We start from the raw sequence: 5,980 nt of genomic DNA on the forward strand, positions 1-5,980 counted from the left end.
AAAATATTATTTGATAAACATATCTTTCCTCCCTATTCTTTCAATGTTTCCTTGGATGAAAAGCAAACATACAAAAACAAACAAACAAACAAACAAAAAACAAAAATCCAAGAACAACAACAACAACCAGAAAACTAATATCAGCATTTATAGAATCTAAGATGTCTTCAGTTGTGAGATGGACCATTAGTTTAGGTACCACTACAGAAGACAATTATACTATGGCTCAGTTATCACTTGAACTTTTTATTTTATACTTCTTGTAAAAGCTCTTTTAGACTTATTTAGATTTAGCATGATCCAGTATCAATATTGTGCATACATAGAAAGTAATACATAAGCAAAATGCCTGGTTAAATTATTCATAAAACCTGTTCACCTTCTGTGTCTTTTCAACCACATTTCAACTCAGAGGCATCAATGTGTGTTTTTCTACATAAATTATCCTTTGTTTCATCAACAGCATGGGTGGAATTAAATTTCTTTTAAAAAGGCTCCGCTAATACTTCCAGGCCTTTTTTTTTTTTTTTTTTTTTTTCTGAATTGCTCACACTCATTCTGCTGTTCTACAAGTTTTGATGCTGGTATTTTCATGATCTGGGCAGCAATCAAGTCATCAAGAAAAATAACCCATTTAATCCATTTTCAAAACATGTCTTACATTCATCAGCTACCTGCCTCATGGATAATGCAAGACATCATAAGTGGTGTGAAGCTTCTTGATTTCAGAGATGTGAAAATGTAAAAAATATGTGCATCTAATAATTTATGCACATGTGGTGCTGTACTGCCCATATCACTACAGATGTCTTCCTTTGCCATACATACATACATACATACATATATAAAGTCATCTTGAAATTAAATACATACATACATACATAAAGTCATCTTGAAATTAAATACATGCATACATATATACATAAAGTCATCTTGAAATTATTTGAAATAGTTTAGTGCATTAAAAATTATTTGAATAATGTCTCTTTGGCCTATATAACATGTGTTGTACTGGAATCAATTACTTTGCTTTTTGTTTTATTTTGAACATCAACAGACAATGATAGGCTGAACTTTCAGACCAAAAACAACTTTCTTCAAGTGAAAAAATGCTTTTCTTTAGTTTTAGAGCATCCCACTCACAGAGAATTTGGTGCCATATGAAGAGTCTTGAAATCTGCTGTTTTTCCTGTAAAGATTTGTTGTTACGCTGTAAAAAGCAAGCAATAACAAGGCTTAAGTACCAATGGTACAGAATAGAGGACACAGAGACAAACCCTCATAATTACAGTTAACTCATACTAGACAAAGTTACCAAAAACATATATTGGAGAAAAGATAGCCTCTTCAACAAATGCTGCTGAGAAAACTGGAAATCCATATGCAGCAAAATGAAATTAAGCCCCTTTCTTTTACCATGCACAAAACTCAACTCAAAGTGGATCAAGGACCTAGAAATTAAACCAGAGACCCTGTCCCTGATGAAGTCTTACTAAGGAAGTCAGGGCCTAATCCCACATTCTTAGTAAGACTCCTATAGTATGAGAAATAAAATCAAGAATCAACAAATGGGGTGGATTCAAACTAAAAATCTTCTCAGCAAAAGAAATAATCAGTGAGGTGAACAGAAAGCCTACAGAATGGGAGAAAATTTTTACCCCTCACACACCAGATAGAGCACTAATATCTAGGGTATATAAAGAACTTAAAATCTTAACACCAAAAAAAAAAAAAAAACCCCACAAATAACCCAATCAATAAATGGGCCAAACTAGCAGACACTTCTCAGAAGATAATATACAATCAATCTACAAATGTATGAAAAAATGTTCAACATCTCTAGCAATTAGAGAAATGCAAATCAAAACTACTCTAAGATTTCATCTGATTCCAGTTAGAAAGGCAGCTATTAAGAATATAATAACAATAAGTGTTGGCGAGGATGTGAGGAAAAAGGCACACTCATACATTGCTGGTGGGACTGCAAATTGGTGCAGCCAATATGGAAAGCAGAATGGAGAATTCTTGGAAATCTAGGAATGGAACCACCATTTGATCCAGCTATCTCTCCTCAGACTATACCTAAAGGACTTAAAAACAGCATACTCCAGGGACACAGCCACATCAATGTTCATGGCAGCACAATTCACAATAGCTAAATTGTGGAACCAACCTCGATATCCTTCAGCAGATGAATAGATAAAGAAACTATGGTATATATACACAACAGAATATTACTCAGTATTAAAAGAGAATAAAATCATGGCATTTGCAGGTAAATGGATGGAGTTGGAGAAGAGAATGCTAAGTGAAGTTAGCCAAATCCAGAAAACCAAAAACTGAATGTTTCTCTGATATGCGGATGCTGATTCATAACGGGGATGGGGGTGAGGAGCATGGGAAGAATGGAGGAACTTTAGATAGGACAGAGGGGAGGGAAGGGAAGGAAGGAGGTATGTGGGTAGGAAAGATGGTGGAATGAGGTGGACATCATTACCCTAAGTATATATAAGAAGACATGAATAGTGTCACACTACTTTGTGAACAACAAGAGACGTGAAAAATTGTGCTCTATATGTGTACTACGAATTGAAATGCATTCTGCTGTCATGTATAGCAAATTAGAGTAAATAAATAAATTTTTAAAAATAGAGATTTCAAGGCAAAAAAAAAAAACAAGCACTAACAAGGTTTAAGTGTGTTTTTTATTTTTATTTTTTGGTACCAAGATTAAATCCAGGAGCACTTAACCACTGAGCCACATCCCCAGCCCTTTTTTTGTATTTTATTTAGAGACAGGGTCTCATTGAGTCGCTTAGGGCCCTGCTGAATTGCTAAGGCTGGTTTAGAATTTGTGACCTCCTGCCTCAGCTTCCTGAGGGGCTGGGATTGCAGGAAGGCACCACCACGCCCAGTGCATAAGTGTTTTTAAAGGAATATATTTTCCTTTATTTTTTAAGCTGAGGGTATACTCAGCTTCACTTCAGGAAAAAGTAAGAGGAATTTTATAAAAGTTTTATGAGCTTACTAACCTGTCTTTTTTGCCCCTAGTTTTTTTTTTTTTTTAAAAAACAAGGCATAATATACATAAAATAAAATACACAGTTTTAAAATAAACTTAAATGGCTTAAATTAATGTAACTGCCACAATCAAGAAATAGAACTTTTCAATGAGTTCCTACCCCTTCCACATAATCTGGTCTTTTAATTTAAGCTGTGATCAATGACATATTGAAATGACAGACCAAAAGAAGGAAATGAAAAAGAAAGTTCTTAAGTGATTCTGAGTGAAACAATGAAAAATCTAGAGTCTCTTCCCTTCTTAATTTTAATTGCTACGGTTATATCTAGCCTGTTTTCAAGTAAGATATTTCTTTTTTTTAAAAAAAATATTTTGTTTTAGTTGTAGTTGGACATAATACCTTTATTTTGTTTTTATGTGGTGTCGAGGATCAAACCCAGAGCCCTGCACGTGCTAGGCAAGCTGCTCTACTGCTGAGCCACAAATCCCAGCCCCAAGATAGTTATTCTTTAAATGTTTGATATTAACTTGTATAGTAACAAAATATGATATAGTAACACACTTGAAATATTATACATTTTTAGCCAGCCTGGTTCAGGTACCTTGTGGTCTCTTATTTCATTTTAAGCAAAAATTGTGTATAGATTTATCTACCACATGACTTCCCGACTTAGCCTACCAGTGTCAAAACTCTGTACTCTGTATAAGCTGTAGTAATTACTGTAACATTTATTTTTTTCCCTTTGTACATGGTGTAATCAAGTGAAGTGGCAACTGTGAATAATTATTATTCAAATGTGTAAAGGTGACATGTCCTCCCTTTTCATCTCCTATATGAAATTGTGAGATTTTATTGGAATAAATCTAATGTTTCTTTTGCCCATTTTGCTCTAAATGTGAATCAAGTAAAGGCACGGGTAGCAAACTGCCTGTTGAACATTGAAGCATGTCAATATTTCTCAAGGGATAAGGAAATTGGATAGAAATCAGAATCCTGGGCTATTTCTTTCTTTCTTTTTTTTTTAAAGAGAGAGTGAGAGAGGAGGGGGAGAGAGAGAGAGAGAGAGAGAGAGAGAGAGAGAGAGAGAGAGAGAGAGAGAATTTTTTTTAAATATTTATTTATTTATTAGTTATTGGCAGACACAACATCTTTGTATGTATGTGGTGCTGAGGATCTAACCCGGGCCGCACGCATGCTGGGCGAGCGCGCTACCGCTTGAGCCACATCCCCAGCCCCCTGGGCTATTTATTTACATACTATATCTATGCATTCATTCATTCTTGATTCATTATATAAATATTTAATGTTTTTTATATGCTAGGTACTGGGAAAAGAGTTGGATATGGGTCCAAAGATGACTTAGAAATATTCTCCCATCTCGAAAAAGGTACACTTATACACTGCTGGTGGAACTGCAAATTGGTGCAGCCAATATGGAAAGCAGTGTGGAGATTTCTTGGAAAATTGGAAATGGAACCACCATTTGACCTAGCTATCCCTCTCCTCGGTCTATACCCAAAGGACTTAAAAACAGCATACTACAGGGTCACAGCCACATCAATGTTCATAGCAGCACAATTCACAATAGCTAAACGGTGGAGCCAACCTAGATGCCCTTCAGTAGATGAATGGATAAAAAAATGTGGCATATATACACAATGGAATGTTACTCAGCAATAAAAGAGAATAAAATCATGGCATTTTCAGGCAAATGGATGGAGTTAGAGAAGATAATGCTAAGAGAAGTTAGCCAATTCCAAAAAATAAAATGCCAAATGTTTTCTTTGATATAAGGAGTCTAATTCATAGTGGGGTAGGGAGAGGGAGCATGGGAGAAATAGACAAGTTATAGATAGGGTAGAGGGGTTTGAGGGGAAGGGAGGGGTTAGAAATGATGGTGGAATGTGATAATCATTATTATCCAAAGTACAGGTATGAAAGCACAAATTGGTGTGAATATACTATGCATACAACCAGAGATATGAAAAATTGTGCTCTACGTATGTAATAAGAATTGTAATGCTTTCTGCTGTCATAAATATAAAAAAATTACAAAAAAAAGAAATATTCCCCCATCTCACAAGAGTCATACTCTACTGGGGTTATAGACACGTAAGCAATTATGGTAGTCTCATGAAGAGTAAATATGATAAGTGATGGGGGAAAAGAGAAGGGGTCCTCAACTCAGACTCATAAGGAGGGATGGGATTCAGACTTGAAGAATGAGTTAGAAGTGAGAAAGTGTCTTAAGACAAAGAAGAGAGGTAAGAATAAAGCAGGAGGTAAAATGATCCCATAGCAGGACCCGTGCATGAGTGTGCTTCTTCTAGAAATAGGAAGCAATGAGGCCATCCATGAAGAAATGCCTCATCAGTGATCTGGGGGCAGTGAGAATCCCAGGAATTTTATCTGAAACAACAATAGACAAAATATCCTAGTTTAATCTTTTATTCATAGTTTTTATATCACAAGGGAGAGAGGGAGAGAGATTGAAAGAGGGAGAGATAGGAGAGAGAGAGAGAGAGAGAGAGAGAGAGAGAGAGAGAGAGAGAGAGAGAGAACAGGGGCAGGGAGAGATACCCAGAGACAGAGACTGAGGTGGTGTTACCAGGTGGGAGGAGTGCCACAAAGGAGATTTTCTGTTTCTATTTTCTTGACTTGATTTTTCTTTCTACTAAAACCAGAACAAAATAAAAGAAATGAAAACCAGCAGGGAAATACACAAACACTCCACAAAGGGACGATTGTTTTCATACAGATTGTGTTAAAATGACCAACAAAATAGTGCTTCTTTGTTCTGTTACTGGGAAAAGCAGGCAGGAAATCTCATTTAGTCCCATGATTTAACAGGTGGACGATGATCCGTTGAATAATCTTTCAAGCTCTGTCTCCCACTGTAACTTCTGAGAAGCCCAAACCATAGTTTCTAGGCACCCGGTGCAATGCCTGGTACATAG

The sequence above is a fragment of the Ictidomys tridecemlineatus genome, chromosome 11, assembly GCF_052094955.1.
Source record: "Ictidomys tridecemlineatus isolate mIctTri1 chromosome 11, mIctTri1.hap1, whole genome shotgun sequence".
NCBI lineage: Eukaryota > Metazoa > Chordata > Mammalia > Rodentia > Sciuridae > Ictidomys > Ictidomys tridecemlineatus.